The sequence below is a fragment of the Equus asinus genome, chromosome 9 (assembly GCF_041296235.1).
Source record: "Equus asinus isolate D_3611 breed Donkey chromosome 9, EquAss-T2T_v2, whole genome shotgun sequence".
Classification (NCBI taxonomy): Eukaryota; Metazoa; Chordata; class Mammalia; order Perissodactyla; family Equidae; genus Equus; species Equus asinus.
The window spans coordinates 73,471,499-73,490,931 of record NC_091798.1 but is presented as its reverse complement, the minus strand read 5'-3'; the positions used below and the strand labels follow the sequence as shown (position 1 = coordinate 73,490,931).

At 39.1% G+C, this 19,433-nt stretch overlaps 1 long non-coding RNA gene across 1 annotated transcript in view; it reads left to right on the top strand.

The window, feature by feature from the left end:
* Nucleotides 1-2,751: 2,751 nt before the first annotated feature.
* Nucleotides 2,752-19,433, top strand: part of LOC123289807 (uncharacterized) — a 170,293-nt gene continuing 153,611 nt past the window's right edge. Inside the window, exon 1 of the long non-coding RNA XR_011505931.1 lies at nucleotides 2,752-2,866. This is a non-coding gene — a long non-coding RNA (uncharacterized lncRNA). The remainder of the gene's footprint in view (nucleotides 2,867-19,433) is intronic.

Below are 19,433 nucleotides of genomic sequence, written 5' to 3'. Positions count from 1 at the left end.
AGTGGGAATTTTGGGGGTGATGAAACTTTTTGGATCATGACTGTGATGGTATACACAGTTCTATGCATTTGTCAAAACCCATGGAAATATACATCACAAAGAGTGAACTATGTAAATTTAAAGCATGTAAAGTGTTATTATTGATTTCTAGTTTAATTCCATCGTGGTCTGAAAGCAGGCATTGCATGATTTCTATTTTTCTAAATTTGTTAAGATGTTTTATGTCTCAGGATATGGTGTATTTTGGTGAGTGTTCCATGTGAGCTTGAGAAGAAAGTGTATTTTGCTATCGTTGGATGAAGTAGTCTATAGATGTCAATTATATCCAGTTGATTGATGGTATAGGTGAATTCAGCTATGTCCTTACTGATTTTCTGCCTGCTGGATCTGTCCATTTCTGAAAGAGGCATGTTGAAGTCTCCAACTATTAGAGTGGAGTTGTCTGTTTCTTCTTGTAGTTGTATCAGTTTTTGCCTCATGTGGTTTGACACTCTTTTGTTAGGCATATACATGTTCAGAATTGTTATGCCTTCTTGGAGAATTGACCCCTTTATCATTGTGTAATGCCCTTATCTATCCCTGATAACTTTTCTTACTTTAAAGTCTGCTCTGTCTGAGATTATTATAGCTACTGCTACCTTGTTTTGATTAGTGTCAGCATGGTATATTTTCCTCTACGCACTTACTTTTAATCTATATGTGTCTTTGTGTGAAAGTGGGTTTCTTGTAGACAACATATAGTTAGGTCATGTTTTTTGATCCCCTCTGATATTCTCTGTCTTTTAATTAGTGCATTTAGATCATCGACATTTAAAGTGATTTTTGATATAGCTGACATATGTTTACTATATTCATTACTGTTTTCTATTTTTCCCCATGTTTTTTTGTTCCTGTTTTTGTCTTCCACTCTTTTTCTACCTTTTATGCTTTTAATTGAGCATTTTATATGATTCCATTCTCTCTCCTTTCTTAGCATATCAGTTTTACTTTTTTAAAACTTTTTTTAATGGTTACCCTAGAGTTTGCAATATATGTTTACAACTAATCTAGTCCATTTTTGAATAACACTTTACTACTTCATGGGTAGCATAAGTATTTTATAATAACAAATAATCCTAATTCCTACTCCTATTCCTTGTATCGTTGCTGTGATTCATTTCACTTATATGTAAGCATACATAAGCATATTTATTCATAAGCATACATAATCAAATACATTGTTACTATTATTATTTTGAACAAACTGTTATCTGTTAGATCGATTAAGAGTAAGAAAAATAAGTTTTTATTTTACCTTCATTTATTCTTTCTTCAACTCTCATCCTTTCTTTATGGAGAGCTGTTTCTGACCTATATTATTTTCTTTCTTTCTAAAGAACTTCTGTTAACATTTCTTGCAAGCAGGTCTACTGGCAACATATTCCCTCAATTTTTTTTTTACCTGAGAAAGACTTTATTTCTCCTTCACTTTTAAAGAATAATTTCATAGGGTATAGAGTTCTAGGTCGTTGGGTTTTTATTCTGAACACTTTAAATATTTTACTCAACTCTCTTCTTGCTTGTATGGTTTCTGAGAAGTCAGATTAATTCTTATCTTTGTTCCTCTATAGGTAAGGTGTTTTTATGCTCCGGCTTCTTTCAAGATTTTTTTTTTTATCTTTGATTATAATTTGAAGATATAACTAAGTCTAGGTTTTTTGGGCATTCTTTGAGCTTCCTGGATCTGTGGTTTGATGTCTGACATTAATTTGGGGAAATTCTCAGTCATTATTTTTTCGAGTATTTCTTCTGTTCCTTTCTCTCTTTCTTCTTCTGGTAATCCCATTACATATATGTTACACCATTTGTCGTTGTCCCACAGTCCTTGGGTATTCTGTTCTGTTTTTTTTCCTTCAGTCTTTGTTCTCTTTGCTCTTTAGTTTTCAAGGATTCTATTGATATGTGCTCTGGTTCAGAGATTCTTTCCTCAGCCATGTCTGGTCTACCATTAAGCTCTTCAAAGTCATTCTTCATTTCTGTTACAGTGATTTTTATTGTTAGCATTTCTTTTTGAATCTTTCTTAGGATTTCCATCTCTCTGCTTACATTACCCATCTGCTCTTGCATGCTGTTTACTTTATCCATTAGAGCAGAGCTCTTAGCGTATTAATCACAGTTGTTTTAAATTCCCAGTCTGATAATTCCAACATCCCTGCAGTGTCTGGTTTTGATACTTGTTCTGTCTCTTCAAATTATGTTTGTTGCCTTTTGGTATATGCTTAGTAATTTTTCTTGATAGATGGACATGATGCACTTGGTAAAAGGAGCTGCTGTAAATAGGCCTTTAGTGATGTGGCAGTGAGGTGTGGGGGAGGGGAAGCTTTCTATAGTCCTGTGCTTAGGTCTCAGTCTTGTAATGAGCCTATGCCTCTGGACTGTGAACTTCACAAGAGTTTCTCAGTTTTTTCTGCCCCCTTAGGTGGGACAGGATGACTAGAGTGGGCTGGAGTTCGGTATGTCCCTTTCCCTAAGTCAGCTAGGCTCTGATAATACTCCAACAGGTTAAGCTGTGGTTAGGTAGTGTTCCGTGAGGACAAGCCTTGTTTAGAACAGAGTGCTCTGGAGTGTCCCCGAGTGGTTCCTTCCCTCTCCTCCTGCCAGAAGCACAAGGGGATTTTTCTCAGATATTTACTATGGGAACCTAGTCAAGCTCCTAGGGGTAAATCTCACAATGTTGTGGGGGCCCCTCTACGACTGGGTCACCCCAGAGTTGTTAACTTTCAGAGTTGTCCCCTCTGAGCCTCCAGCAATTTGTCAGTTACAGTTCAGGCCTTCCCACCCTGGCACCGGTTCCGGAGGAGGTTTCTGCTCATGAGTCTCTGTTCTGGTAAGCGCTGCTCCCTGTATTTGTCTGTCTGTCTCTCTAATCTTGGGGGCAGGCAGCAGTTTGCCCTGTGTCCTTCTCTCTCTTATGGGTCCAAGAAGGGTTATTTGTTGACTTTTCAGTCTGTTCAGCTTTTTACTTGTTATTAGGATGGAGTGGCAACTTCCAAGCTCTTACATGCAGAGCTGGAAACTGAAAGCGAAAACATGTAAATTTTTAAAAAACCAAGCAAGATAAGGGTCAGGAAAAAACTTGGATTTTTAAAGTTCTGTATGTCTTTGGTGACTGAGCAGTTTTGAAGTAGAGCTCGTTGAATCCCCGAATTGCATTATGTTTAAGAGGAAGAAGTTGAGTAAATGGAAACGTACGTAGTGTAGACAACTCTTTCAAGAAGTTTGGCTATAAAGGGAAAAAGGGAGATAGCTGGATGAGAATATGAGTCCATAAAAGTTTTAAATTTTTTATGTGAGACTAATTAGGAATAAAACTAAGAAAAATGGGCAAGACTTTTACTGAGAAAATTATACAATTTAATGAAAGATATAAAATATCCAAATAAGTGGATATATCATGTTCACTGATGGGATAATTTAATATTGTGAAAAATTTCAGTGTTCCCTGAATTGATTTATAAATCCAAACAATCTCAATAAAAATGCTAATAGAATTTTTTTTGTGTGGATTTGGCCAAATGGACTCCAAAATTCATTAGGAATTTTGGAAGCAAGTAAGAATGCCACAATAATCTCTGAATATATTGGGAATTGCCTCATTAGTTTTCAAGACATGTTATAAAGCTGTGTTAATGGAAACTGTTTGGTACTGGTGTGAAATAGATGTTCAAAATTGAGATATGAGTGGGGTCCCTTTGAGGAAGAATGCTACGACCTTGCCAACATGGTATACTGTAAATCTCCCTCTTTACCTTCCTGAAAGTGACCTGGGACCATTTACCAAGGTGTCTGTGCACTGGAAAGAGGGAAATATCCAGGTTTTTTGAATTACTAGGACAGGCTTGGAGTTTATGCTAATTCCTAAGAATCCCAAGTGCTCTTTGGTCAAATAGTCAGACTGGGGATTTATAGAGATTAGATGTTAAATAGAGCTTTGATCTGATTCCTTCTATCAGTGGGCCCACTGGGTTCGCACATACAGCCCTATAGTAATTCTCTTTGTACCTAAATTTTCCCTGAATTTATAGTTCCCAAGAACCCATTTGCAAACCAGCAGACTCTTCACGCTGGTTCCCTGCCTATAGAACAAGGGGTTATATGACAGAAAGGGCCAAGTAAAAACCACTGCAATTGCCCTGCTCAACCAAAATGATAGATGAAAAGCAATACTGCATCCCTGAGGTGGTCTGTAGAGAATAATGTCACCATGGAATTCTTGAGAGCTGCAAGTGTTGACTTGGCCTGTACGCATGGTCATGGGATTTTGGAGTGTGGTAGAGGATTTTCGTAAACTTAATCAGGTGTTAACCCTAAATGCTGCTGCTTTTACAGATGTATTCTCCTTACTGGAGCAAAACAACACAATCTCTGACAAGTGGCATGTAGCTATTGCTCTGGCAAACGCTTTATTCTCTCTATATCAACCAAGAAGCAATTCCTTTCACATGATGAGATCAACAAAACATTCGCTGTTGCTTTCAGCTCTCGGGTTCTCTGTCATAATCTTGTTTGCATAATCCATGAAATCATGCTAATAGATTTGTTGGGCAAGAAGTACCAAATACCCTGGAAGCTTTAGTAAGATATATATGTGCCAGAGGGTGGGAGATAAACCCCATGAAAACTTGATGTGTTTCTAGAGCTCTAGGAGTCTGGGATATACTGAGATCTCTCCTTCAAAATAAATGTTAAGTTGATGTATCTTCCAGCTACTAACATTAAAAAAGAGATCCAGGGGCCAGCCCAGTGGCGTAGTGGTTAAATTCACATGCTCCACTTCAGTGGCCAGGGATGGTGGCTTCGGATCCCAGGTGAAGACCTACATGCCACTAGTCAAGCCATCCTGTGGCAGCATCCCACACACAAAATAGAGGAAGATTGGCACAGATGTTAGCTCAGGGACAATCTTCCTCAAGCAAAAAGAGGAAGGTTGGCAACAGACGTTAGCTCAGGGCCAATCTTCCTCAAAAAAAGAAAAGATGCTTTGTGGGCCTCTTTGGGTTCTGGATCCAATAAATGCCTCATTTGAGTGATTTACTTTGCGTATTTACTGAGTTTCAAATGGATCTCAGAGCAAAAGAAGGCTCTGAAGCTGCTCCAGGGTACAGTACAAGCTATTCTACCATTTAGGCCATATGAATCAGCAGTCTGTGGCTTTCAGGGCTGTTCTATGGAACTTCTGGCAACCCCCCATGAGAGACTGAAAATGGGTGCACCCAGGATTTTAAAGCAAAACCATGCAGATATCCATTCTCCTTTTGAGAAATGGGACCTTTTTTGCTACTTAGTGCTGGTTGGGACTAAATACCTAAATATAGGACATCAAGTGATCAGGCAATCTGAGAGGACTGTCATGAACTGAGTGTTTTCTGAATCATAAAGCTCTAAAGGTGGGCACAAACAGCAGCACTTCATCATAAAGTGATAACGGTGTGAGGTTGAACTCAAAGCGATATTGAATATATAGTTTGCATGAAGTGAGGTTCAGACTCTCATGACGTCTGCTCCTACTGTGTTGCTGCCACTCCTTCAACTCACATGTATGACCTCATAGGGAGTTCCCTCTGACCAGATGACTGATGAGGAAGAAGTTCAGACCTAGGTCTTTACAGATGGTTCTTTATGATATGCTGCCACAGGTGGAAGTGAATTGCTGCACAATTATGGCCCAACTCGGGGGGGGGGGGTCCTGAATGATAGTAAGGACATGAAATACTTCACTGAGCTGAACTTCGAGCAGTATATCTGCTTGCCCACTCTGCCTGGAAGGAGAGATGGTCAGAGGTATGGATCACATGGGCAGTGGCTAGTGGTTGATGCTGGATATTCAGGGACTTGGAAGATACAAGATTGGAGAAGTGGAGACAAGGAGATCTGGGCAAGAGGCATGTAGACGTACCCCTTAAAATGAGGACAGAATATGAAGATTCGTCTTATGTGAATTCCTACCAAAAATCACCAACTGGTGTCTGGTAGTTGACAGACAAGATGACCGATTATGTGGATAACTCTGCCTCTATCTCCAGCTACCCCAGTGCTCACTCAGGGGCTTATAAAGTGGTATAACAGGGGCCGGCCTGGTGGCGCAGTGGTTAAGTGTGCATGTTCTGCTTCTCTGCGGCCCAGGGTTCGCCGGTTCGGATCCCGGGTGTGGACATGGCACTGCTTGGCATGCCATGCTGCGGTAGGCGTCCCATGTATAAAATAGAGGAAGATGGGCATGAATGTTAGCTCAGGGCCAATCTTCCTCAGCAAAAAGAGGAAATTGGCAGTAGTTAGCTCAGGGCTAATCTTCCTAAAAAAAAAAGAAGTGGCGTGATGGCAGGGATAGAGATTATGCATGTGCTCAACAACATGAATTTACTCTTGTCAAAGCTTATCTGGCTAGCACCACTGCTGAGTGTTTGACTGGCCAATAGTGTAGATGGTTGCTGAGCCTCTGAGATGGCAACATTCCCCTGGGAGACCAGCTAGCAATCTGTGGCAGGTTGATTTCCTTCGACATACTCTTATTTTGGATAAATTCGGCTTTAAAATTTACCGTCCCTGCCTGAAATGTCTCCATCAGCACTAGCATCAATGAATTTGCTGATATTGTATTCACTATTGTGGTAGCCCATGCAACCATGTTTCTCCAAGTGTGGTCCGTGGAACCCTAGGGATCACCAAGACTCTCTCAGGGAGTCTATAAGGCCAAAACTATATTTTAATAGAACTAAGACATTATTTACCATTTTCCTTGTGTTCATTTATACTGATGGTGTGTTTTAACCACCATAAAAGCAATGGTGGGTAAGACCTCTGGCTGCTTAGCATGAATCAAGGAAAGGGTGCTAAACTGGACTGAGAGTCATAGGAGTCTTTGCTACTAGGCACTCACAGAAAAAATTTCACATCAAGAATATACTTATGTGGGGCCAACCCCATGGCACAGCAGTTAAGTGGGCATGTTCCACTTCGGTGACCCGAGGTTCTCCAGTTCAGATCCTGGGTGCAGACATGGCGCCGCTTGGCACGCCATGCTGTGGTAGGCGTCCCGCATATAAAGTAGAGGAAGATGGGCATGGATGATAGCTCAGGGCCAGTCTTCCTCAGCAAAAAGAGGAGGATTGGCAGCAGTTAGCTCAGGGCTAATCTTCATCAAAAAAAAAAAAATATATATATATACACTGATGAGGTAGTTAGTATGATTAATTTTATTAAAATTGATCTTTTAACATGTATTTTCTTAATATTCTGTGTGACAAATGAGAAACCATGCATATAGCACTTTTGATACATGCCAAAATATAATGTTTGTCTTGTGGAAAAAGCACTTGTGTGACTTTGTAAGTTGCAAGCTGAACTAGCTGCTTTTTTTCATGGGGCACCATTTTTACTTGAAAGAACAATTGAAAGACAAATTAGGATTATTCAGGCTTGTGTGTTTGGCAGATATTTTTTCAAAAATGAATGAAGTGAGCCTGTCATTTCAAGGGAAATAATTGACAGCATTTTGTTTCCAATGAAAAAATTCAAGCTTTCAACTGAAAGTTAAAATTTTGGAGAACTATCCACCCCTGTGAGCTTGAAAGCTTTGCAATAAAGACTTTTTAAAATGCTGTTGATGGTGATATTAATGAAGGTGATTTTACTTTTGATATTGTATAATGAAATGTGTCACCATTTGGAAGGTCTCAGTAACTCAGTGAATGAATATTTTCCAAAGGATCAAAGCATGATGTTACAAAAACGTGTATGCTGAAAGATTCACTTAAAGTGCCAAGTAGACCAATAGTTTTAATGTAACACAGTACATTAAGTAACAAATTTAAATAAAAGGCAAGAGACAAATTGAGAAAACTATTTCCAAAACATAGAAACATTTTTCCAAGAGTAAAAAGCACTTTATATTATTAAGTATAATGGATCATTGAGCTGTTTCTACTTGTTGAGATATAAAAATGAAATAGTTTTTTTACATCATTACTTGAAAATGTGCTGTGTAGAATTTTCTTTTTCCTCGATTATCGCTTTCTTAGATACATTCTAAAACCTTGTAGTCACTTTGCTATTAAATGAGTGCTAAATAGTTTAAAACCACAGCCTTATATTCCCTTCCCTAGGACCACCCAAAACTGCATCTCTGGCTGGTGGGAGTGACTTTAGGGAATGGGTGTAGGGAGTTGAGGGACCGAGCTCATGCATCTCTCTCACTTTCCTGTCAAGCTCCCACTGAAATGAAAGCAAAGCTTTATTTGTTTTTTGGTTTTGTTTGTTTTGGTATTGAAACCATAACACTACTCTTAAATAGGTAACATATGAGGAATACGTGGAAGGTAGAAAGAAGACGGTGTCGGATGGAGAAAGAACAGAGGGAGCAGCTGCCTGGGATGGTGGTGGAAAGCTCTGTTCCCCTTAGGACAGTTTTTCTGGAGAAGCTCTGGTCTGAATCCATGCAAAACAAAACAAAACAAAACAAGTGGGACATGGAGAAATCTGCAATGTTTTATGTAGAAAAGGTGCCAAAAATTTCTATGAACTGGAAAGTCCATTGAAAATTTGCACTGTTGATACTGTCCAGTGCCTATAAATGTGGTGACTCATCACATAAAACCTATAATGAGTTTAATTTTCACAGACCACATGTTGGGTAATTGTCCTTGATATATTGCTTTATGATGACATCATTCTCATGTAAGTACAGCTTTATTTCTGGAAAACTCTGCTCTAAAAATTATTTATCGATAGCCGTTTTGTATTAAGGCAGTATAAAAGCCTCCCATCATAATATTAATACCTTGTTAAAGACTCTATCATTGCAAATGCAACTTTATATTCTCAGAGTTTGAATTCTGGATGCAAGCTCACACTTGAGAGGGCAAGGTACAGAGTAGAATTTTTATAGAGGCTTAACTGTTCTCTCACAAAAGATGTAAACAATCAGGATTCCAACTTTCTATGCTTATCTCAGAGGCCGTCACAGTAAGTTGAAAGTCAACTAATCTTGTAACTAACACTAGTTTAAATGTAATGTTGCATATATTTTTAAGCATTGGAAAAAATATCTTCTCCCCTTTGGTCTCAAAAATTTCAGATTATTTATTAGAAATGTCACAAAATATGGGGGAAAACAGGCAATGGGCAAAATATCCAATTGTTGGGATCTTATAAAAGTAGGAAAACTGCCGTAATGTCCCTATTCGTTGCCATGGGAGTTATTTCCCTGTAGTAACTTAATTACAAGAAAGGGAGACTTATTCAGATGCACATTTTTTTGGCAGTCTGTCAGTAGTGGAAGGAAGGAAAATCTGTGTGAGTGATGGCTTGTTCTGACTCATATCTGCTTTCAAGTTTTAATTGAAACTGAATCTAACTATTCTCTCCCCCTCTCCCCATCCTTTCCTTCACCTGAAAACTTGAGAATGGTAAATGTAACTACCTTTTACTCCAGACAGATCATTTCAAATTCATGAAGAGACTGGATTAAATGACAGGTCAGCATTAAAGAGATTAACACATGGTCAAAACCCTCAGATGGGGCACTCAGGTCCAGGCCTGATGTATTTCCATAAATAGAAGTTTAAAAAAAAGGGCCCAGTGGACAGCAGAGGATTCTTCATAGTCAGGTTCATCTATGGCAATTTAAATATTCTCTAGATTGGCCTGGTTGACCTAGGATCTAATCTGTTATATGGTTTCAAACTAAAGAAGACCTAACCTCCTTTTAAGTGGCAGAAGCTACAGAATTTTTCTCCTTAAGGAACACGTAAGTTATTTAAGAAAGTCAAGCCAAAGAGATGTTTTCTCCCACTGTGTATTAAAAAAGGGAAGAAAAAGGCATCTTTTTTCCCCAGACAAGAGAGAAATAGCCAGCAATTTGTTTCTAAAGGCCTGAGAGAGAACTTCTCTTTCTACCCCTAATTTGCCAGGGGTAAAGTAAAGTGAATCACGGTGAAAGTTCCCTGTGCCTATAACTGCCTTAAAGGGAGTGGGCTGCTGGTCCTTAGAGGACATTACAGGTTGGACAATGACAGAACGTAGACTACAGTCCTTCTCCAAATCATCAGGGCAGCATCAACCCACCCCAGTGTGGACTTGCTCTCCTGCCTCCCCACAATAACTAATACCTGCTCATTTTGCTTCCCTTGTGAGTGTGTTTAATTTGATTTAGGAAAATAAGCAATGGGACACTTCCTGCACCTGGATATATAGAAGACATTTCTCTTCTAGAAGGCCAGAGCCAAGATTGTTGTAAGATTAGATTCACATCCAGAGCTGTCCCCAAGATTTTCAAAGTTACTCTAGGATGTTTGTGCCAGATGCAGAAAGTTATTCAATGCTGGATTTTCTTGCATCATTTGTTTTCTCTTTTATTGTTAATCTCTCTCTAGACCAGTTGAAAACTGAAATATCTAAAGCCAGGAAGGTAATATAAATTAGTAAATGGTGTCGTTTTGAAAGATGATAAATGGTAACTGGCTTTTGGCTTCAGTGCCAGGGAAGAATATGGAGGCGTGTGTGTGTGTGTGTGCGCCTGGGCGCAATATGGAGGGTGCAATATGGAGGACACATGCCCTATCTAAGGAGAGTAGTCACCATTCAGCTGTTAACCCTGGGGGAATGTGGGTCCAGAGTTGCCAAATTTCAGATTTTTTTTAAGAGAAATTGGAAATCCTGCTTTTTTTCTCATGAAATATGTTGTGTTTTAAAATGTTGGCTATTCAAATAAAAACTGTAGAGACTCTGTATTCTACTACAGATTGTCTAAGGTCAAATGGTGTGGTATAGAGACATAGATGCTCTCATATATTGCTAGTGGGAGCATGCATTGAGAATACCTCTTTGGAAAGCGTTTTGGCAATGCCCATCAAGATTAAGTACAGTCATCTCTCGGTGTCTGTAGGGGTTCGCTTGTAGGACGCCACGCCTCTGTGCACGGATACCAAAATCCACAGATGCTCAAGTGCCTTATATAAATGGCCTGATATTTGCATATAAGCTACACACATCCTCCACTGTATACTTTAAATCATCTCTAGATCACTTATAGTACCTAATACAATGTAAACGCTATGTAAGTAGTTGTTATACTATATTGTTCAGGGAATGATGACAAGAAAAATGTCTATATGTGTTCAGTAGAGATGCACCCATTGTAGGCCTTTCCATCCAAGGTTGGTTGAATCTGCAGATGCACACATTCTTTGACTCAGAAATTCTACTTCTAGGAATTTACCCTACAAATATACTTGCATACTTACAAAATGATATGTGCCTAAGGATATCCATTGTAGCACTTATCTATGAGTAAAATATTGGAAACATCCTAAATGTACATCAAAAGGGACCTGGTTAAATAAATTATGGTACATGAATACAGTGAAATGCTATGTAGCCATTTGGGTGAATAAAGCAGCCTGTATGTACTGACATGGGGTATATTGCTAAGGAAAGCAACATGTAGAATAATCAGTTTATATTGTATGCTACCATTTGTCTTATTTTTTTAAGTAAAATGTATACACTTTATCTTAAAATATATATAAAATACATATTTATATATTATATACAATACAATGTATATATTATATATATTTAAAGATTATCTCCTTAAGAATATAGAACAACTGAAAACGAGGCTTGTCTTTGACGAGGAGCTGGGTGGTTGGGAGCAGAGTTGGGAAGGTTACTTACTTTTCACTGTACATCCTTTGTTACTTTTTAAAGCTTGCTTCATGTGCATGTGTCATTTATTGAAAAAATAACAAAACAATATGGGAAACTAATTAAAAATTTAAAAAACTCTGAGTAGGCCAACACTGGATGGGCCACTAATTTGCAGACTGCCCTTGGCCTGCGGGTCTCTGAGCTTGCCATCTGCGCTCTGGCCTGAGCTCTTTGCTGCTTTCGCCTCATCCCCCATGCCAGGATTTGGCCCAGTGCCTTCCTCAAAGTAGTCACTTAATAAACATTCATAACTCAAGAGAGTAGCTGTTCTTGTTCTCAAGTGAATAGATGTTCTCTTCATGTTTCACTTCTTTCATTCCATTTTCTTTCATTCTTGTTTTTCCTCCAGCGCAGCCGCAAACTATCCTCCCCCACGTCTCTGGTCCTCATACACCCACTCTCTTCCTGCTACCATCCAAGATGAGAATGTGGTGTGCCATTTTGGGTCTAAGCAAAACTGTGGCCTCAACTTTGGCATCTGACAGACACGCATGAGTATAGTTTCCGGCTACCGCTTACAGGTCGTATGAATCTTTCCTCCTTTCTGAACCTCAATTTTCCCTTCTGAAAAATAGAGATAAGAATGCCTGCTTGGCAGAATTATTGTGAGTCTTAAAAAAAGTAGTATACAGAAAAGTGCCTTTAGAAATGTCTTTTATAACATAGTAAGCAAGCAATAACCATGAATTCATTCCCAAAGTGATCAATAATTTTTAATTCACTCTCAGTCTTAAGCAGTCGTCTATCCAAATTGTTCAGATCCTTCTATCACCGTAGAATGTAAAGAATTAATAATAGTGCAAAAAACATTTTAATTTCAGCAGAAATTAAAAGTTTAGGCCAAAAGAATAAAGCTCGAATGAACAGATTTTAAGAATTAACTGAAAGAATTTGTTTGTTCTCGGGGAGAGGGAGCAGTTGGAGAGAGTCTTGGCTAGTGACTTGGAAACGGGAAGTTCCCGTGAGTGCTCCCGGTCGGTCTGGCTTACCTGGGAAAGGCATATAAAGCTGTGGCTCTGTGGGACTATTTAAGTTAAGCATTGTTAATTAAGTTCTTGCACCCTAAGGGAGAAAAAAACAATGTGGGCCACAAGTGGCTGTGTGTTAAAGCCACCTCCAGAGAATTTCTGAAATTCTCTGAGGATTTCAGAATCCATCCTGAGAATTCTAGATTTTGAGAAATCTTCCTCTCTGCCTCCCCTGCCTACCAGCTGCTATCATTTTCATTATAGGTAAAGTACATATAGAATGCACATCAAAGGCAGCCCTGAGAGGGATAGAATATCCCAGAAGAGCCAGAGATGCCTACACTGAGTAAAGGGAGATCTTATATATAGATTGCTTTGGTGAAGAGAGCAGAAGAAAAGGAAGAATTTGTGTGTATAAAAAAATGACTTATTTTAGCATAAATTGGCAGCCAAAGGCTACAGGGCCAAAACTGTTGTAACAAGTTGCATTTTGTTGACTTTTCGAAACAAAAGGCCCAGAATACCCATCTTAATTCACTGTGCCCTGCAAATGATTCTTGGTCCATATATTGCAGGGCTGGAGCACGTTTCTAACAATGCTTTCCAAATTTATGATTTGAGAGTACATAATTTTCTTCCAAGGTGATTAGAACACTTTTCAGACATTGCCTTGTATGTCTTTGGCCTACTTAAAAAAAAAAGTCGTAGTTCTATGCTTTCAGTTTTTCAAGTGTGAAATGAGAGGATTGGACTGTTGATTCCAAGGGTCTGGATTATTCTAGCTTCCAGATTCCAATGAGTATCTTGTAGAGAGGAAGACCTTAAAGCACAGAGAATGGCAGCAACGTGTCTAAATTTGCTGAGAAAGTGCTGACAGAGCTAGGACTTTCACCACCATTTCCTGTCTCAAAAACAAGTTCTCACTTTGATCTTCAAGGCAGTAAAACAGGGATCAGAAACTGTTACTGTTTGTTCAAAAGCAGAAGCTAGAATCATTTCAGAGATAGAGAGAGCAAAATGGAAACTGACACTCTACTTCTACCTGTTTGTGGCACCAGTAGAGTGGATCCGCTAGGGGCTTCTACTCCTTTGATGCAATGAAATGATTAACCACAGAGGTGTCTTTCACTGACGTCCTAAATCTGGACACATCTTGCTGTTTTTGTTAGTAACCAACTCATTTTATGGGTACCCAAAATAGTTTTTAGTGGCTTTCTGAAGAGTCCTTCTTCTTTTCCTTTCCACAGCATGTTTATTCATTGACATCACTTCTGAGATCTTTAGTCTGACTTGGTAGTTAGACTAATCTGTACCATTAACCAAAATGCTCTATGAAATAACCCAAATCTCAATGCAAAGAGGCGAACTACATGGTATGCAGATGTTTCCTGCTTCTTTATTTTAAATAAGTCCATAACCTTCTTGGGATCCAGGATTAGAGTTAAGAGAATTAATTAGTGCCCCTCACTCAAAAAAAAAGCCAATACATTTTTGCCAAGAGGTTCCATTCATTCTTCATGGCTATGGTGGGCCACCCAGTACTTAAAAATTTTAGAGATAGTGACAGAAAAGAAATAAAAGTAAAAGGGATTCTTATGGCATCATGGGTGTTAGGAATTGCCAAGAGACTAAACATGTGAGGTACTTTCATATCTTCCTCAGCCATTCTCTTTGCCTGAAATGCTATTTTCCTCTTTCTAAGTGGTCTCATTCATCAAGGCTCAGTTCAGATGTTACTTCCTGTCAGAAACTCTCTTATTTCTGTCCCCAAACATCAGACTTACTGGTTTCTTATTTGTTTTTCTGTAGAACGCTTCTTAATGCATCATATTATCAATTTTTATTTTTGTCGTTTTTATTCCACGATAGACTCTGAGTCCCTTGAGGATAGGAAACATTCATCCTTGCAATTCTTGCCATATGCATGTTGTCTAGTCTATGGTAGATAATAAAAGCCTACCTTTTGAGGCACCAATTTGGAACAGGGAGTTGGTAACTGAAAACGACCTAAAATGCTCCCTTCTTTCAGTTTAGCCCACGCATTCCTCCATCGCTCTGGATGTGTCTGTCGCTGCTTAGATGCCTGAGAGGTTACCCCATCTATTGAACTATCATTCAAATGTCAGCCTCTCATTTCTAATAATGCTACACATCTGTATGTATTTTAAACTTTTCGTGTATTTTACCTCTTTTGCATGTATTACCGTATTTAGTTCTTACGATAATTCTGCAAGGTTCCACATGAGAAAACCGAAACTTAATAAGCATCAGTGGCTTGAACTAGAACTTAGGTCTTTTGAACGCTCAGTGTAATTCCATCTGATTCAGAGCTTAATGATTTTTTAACTTTTTATTTTGAAATAGCTTCAAACTTACGGAAACGTTGTAAGAATAGCGCGAAGAACTCCTGTGTACTTCACCCAGATTCACCCATTGTTGTCGTTTTGCCACATTTGATCTCTTTCTCTCTTCTGTCTGTCTATCTATCTATCTATCACCTCCTGAACCATTTGAAAGTAAGTTGCAGGCATCATGCTCCTTTACTCCTAAACACATCAGTGCCTATTTCTTAAGAACAAGGATGGAGGTCAGCCTGGTGGTGCAGCAATTAAGTACGCACGTTCCGCTTGGGTGGCCCGGCATTTGTGGTTTGGATCCTGGTGCGGACCTATGCACTGCTTGTCAAGCCATGCTGTGGCAGGCGTCTCACATATAAAAAAGTAGAGGAAGATGGGCACAGATGTTAGCTCAGGGCCAGTCTTCCTCAGCAAAACGAGGAGGATGGGCTGCAGATGTTAGCTCAGGGCTAATCTTCCTCAAAAAAAAAAAAAAAAAAGAACAAGGATGTTCATCTACGTACCATAGTAAAATTTTCAAAATCAGGAAATTTACTGATATAATGCTTTAACCAACAGCAAATTTTCCTAATCATTTCTTTCATAACTTTTTTCCTGGTTCAGGATTGAACAGGATCACACATTGTATTTAATTTTTATATCTTTTTTTGTCTCCTTTAATCTGTGTCCCCCTCACTTTTTCTTTTTCTTTCATAATATTGATATTTTTTAAGAGTTCAGGGTGCTTACTTTGTAGAATGTAACTTAATTTTGGTTTGTCTGATGTTTCCTCATGCTTAGATCTAGGTTATGCATTTTGACAGAATACTACTTAAGAGAGGTGATGTTTCCTTCTCAGGGTATCACACTAGGAGGCACGTGACGTCAGCTTGTCTCATCATGGTGATGTTTGCCAGGTTTCTTTTCTTTGTAAAGTTACTCTTTTTCCGTTTTAGTTATGCCAAGGGCTTTTCTTATTTTTAAATCTCTACTGAGGTTAGTTGTTGTATAGGCAACTGATGTGCCCCAGCTCGTAGCCTCTCGGCCTCTCTCTCCATTTCTGCCCCACTGCTCCTCCGCACAGCACATGGGATGCCTATGGCAAGTAGCACAACTGCCTCACACATTGTACGAGAGAGAATTAATGCCTGTGGGGCGATGCTTGACCAATCAAGGACAGACTCCACTGGATAAATGCGACCCTCTTCTAGCCTTTGGAGGCACAATTCTGAAGCTCGTTCTACATGGCTTTTTAGAGGGTCCCACTGGAACATGCCCCAGATGCCTGTGGTCCTGTCCAACCTGAGAATGTCCCATGAACTGCTTTCCTTTCTTCTGTGTCATTCTCCTCAGTCCCTCCATCCCTGATCCTTAGGATCATTTCCCAAAATAATCCTTTCCATATAAGTCCTTGTCTCATGTTCTCTTCTCTTTCTGCGACCTAAACTAAAATGATTATGTCTCTAGGTTACTAGAGTTAGTGGATCAGGGAGGTGACAAATTAGACTAGAGCAGTACAAATAGTGTGAGGCGTCTTTCTTAGGGGCTGACCTGACCAGACCTTCCTTCTATATCCTCCAAACAAAACCCACCCTCTTCTACATTAACTCCACTTTATTTAGCCTCTGACTATGACACTGACACTTCTCTCCAGTCCCGCATTTCTTCCTTTCTCTTCCTCCTACCAGTGCTGTGCCTTCTAAACCGTAATCCCTGAGAGCATTGCAAGGCAATGAAAAGGGCTTAGTGAACATGATTGTTGTGCTCAATTGCATACACCTCTTCTTCCTCCTTCTCACCATCCTATTCTTTAACCTTGCTTTTTATTTCCACTAATTATTTCCACTTTGTCCTTGCTCATTTCTTTCTGATAGGCAACTCATTTTCCTGGTGGAAAGAAAACAACACAGAAAAGATGAGACTATTATTTATTCCTGTTTAGTTGCAGAACAGAACAGAACATTCTGTGTGTGTGTTTCCTAGAAGAAAGCAGCACCATGATTAAGCACTCAGTAAATAATTTGGGAGGCTGATGAAATCAAGCAAGACCCTTTGACAGGTCTGTGGAATGAAAAGTTTTGAGAATTAGAGAATTCCCTGTCTTGGATATTAGGAAGACTGACAGTTGCTTCCAGTTCATATTTATGACATACATCAAATTTTCAAACTTCCATAACCAATTCCCTCTTCTTTTAATTAAAGGATATAATGATTATCTTTAGCTAGCATAGAACTGAATAGAAATCTGAGATAATGAGAGAATATGATTTTAACATGTTTTCAGGTGACACAAGAATAATCTTCAATATCATGTAATCAATTTCTTCTTCTCTGCCCCTATAATCTTGAAGGCATGTGGCTTACTTTCTTTTCACACCGATTGTGTTATATTGTATCCTGTCACATGTCCCTTAAGATATTAAGGCTGGATCGTAGGCCTGAAGCAAACTTTTGCCCTTGGATTGTTGACAGGTGCTGCAATTTAATTAAATTGATGTTGTGATTATAAACTCTCAGAGCTGGAAGAGACCACAGAGAATCTTCCATCCAACCTTCTTCACAGTGTAGGCAGTCTCTCCACAGCATACCTAACAAATGGCCTTTTCAGTTGAATGATTTCAACCACTGGGTGGCATTTGTGAGGAGTATACAAATGTTTTGTTGCAAAGTTATATCTAACTACATTTTCTTGCTTTTCTCATACTAAAGTTTGTGCTGTCAGTCATTAACCAAGAAGAACACCATGTAATGAAATCTTGTGGTTTGAGTTGTCTTGCCAGTAACAAAGGTGAATATGCAGCAATTCAGCCACACTCTCCTTGCAGAGATAAGGCACATTTTGGGGGACTGTGCCAAGGATAGGAGAATAAGTAGTCTATGGCACATAGTATCCAAGTCAGGTAACCAGCTAAGACACTTTCAAAGTAAAACTGAACAGGAAGTCACAGCAGATAATTCCACACTCTCTTCACTGGTAATTACCAGCCTTATGATTTTAATACATAGCTGCTACAGAATAAAAGGTAGGTGGCAATTTGTGCAACAGAACATTGTTTTACAGTCAACAGTAAAGAAGGGTGGCACTAAGCAATAGAATTTTTTTAAACCTATGAGGTAAAATAGTAAAGATATTATTAATAGACTAAGACTGAAAGAGCAGTGTCTTAATTATGGTTCCTTTTTCTGATTCTCTCTTAAAGATAATGTCTACTGCCAGTGAAGGACTAGAAAGAAAGGATTAGGGTTAGGATAGTAATACAGGGAATAGTAATTGTTGAGTTAAGATCAAAGAACCTTCCAAAATCTAGGTTGCTCAGAGTATCAGCAGTCAGCTATTTTTCTATTGGAAGCAATAGAGTAGTTCATTAAGAATGAAAAAAACAAAAAGAAACACTTCTCCATAAGGCCATCACTTAATCTACTAGGCTAAACTAAACAGCATAATTTTACAGAATCTCAGTTTTTCAGGGGATCTTCATATTAAGCCAACAGGCTGACATTCTCTCTGCAAGAGCCCCACCAAGTGGTCATCCAGACTGTGGGTGAAAGTCACAGAAAAACAGATTAGGAATCCTTTGAAGAGAGAATGATCAGACAGAAGATGGGTGAACATGAATCCTCCATCTGTAGAGAGATTCAGATTCAGGCTTCATGTTTAAGCAAGACATCTGCTTCTCCCACCATTTGTTTCTGGTAACTTTCTTGTCCTTGCTTGAACTATGTTTGCTCTTTGACCTCATGACCCCCTGTGCCTTGAGTCCTCCATTTTCTCTTAATCAATGAGCCCTCTTCTGTCTTCCCATTTTGCCCTGTCCGGCCCCAGACTGGTGTCCACCACTTAAATCATGCTTTCAATATTACTTTCAACTCTAATATAGCCATCCTGTTTCTCTGCCCCTGAAACTCAGCAGCTGAGAGTTTCTGGAGAAGAATCACCCAGCTATGGCAATTGATGTCACTACATATCATTGCTTTTTTGACTAAGGTTGGGTCCTCATTTATGATCAATATATGTCTGATCAACTGACAATGGCAGTAAAGAAGGATGGCACTAAGTCTAAAGTCTAAATCGTCCCTCTCCTCTCAAATCCTCTTCCTGCCACCAACTTTTCTTAGACTTCACAGACGATGGATCTGCCATTTCCCTGAGAAAAGCCAAGGGCATGAAGTGAGAACTGCATCTTCCTCTTCCTCTTCCTTATAAGTTTATTAGTATCTGTACTTCCCTTTCCTGATGGAAGAGGTACTCAACTAAAGACTCATGCCTCAACCTGTGGCTTGGATTCCATCCTTTCCTGTCTATTCAATGAGTTTATCGTATCAGTCAACTTCCTGTTCTACTTTTACTTCAGAAAATAAACAGAACAATGATTTATCTCATCGA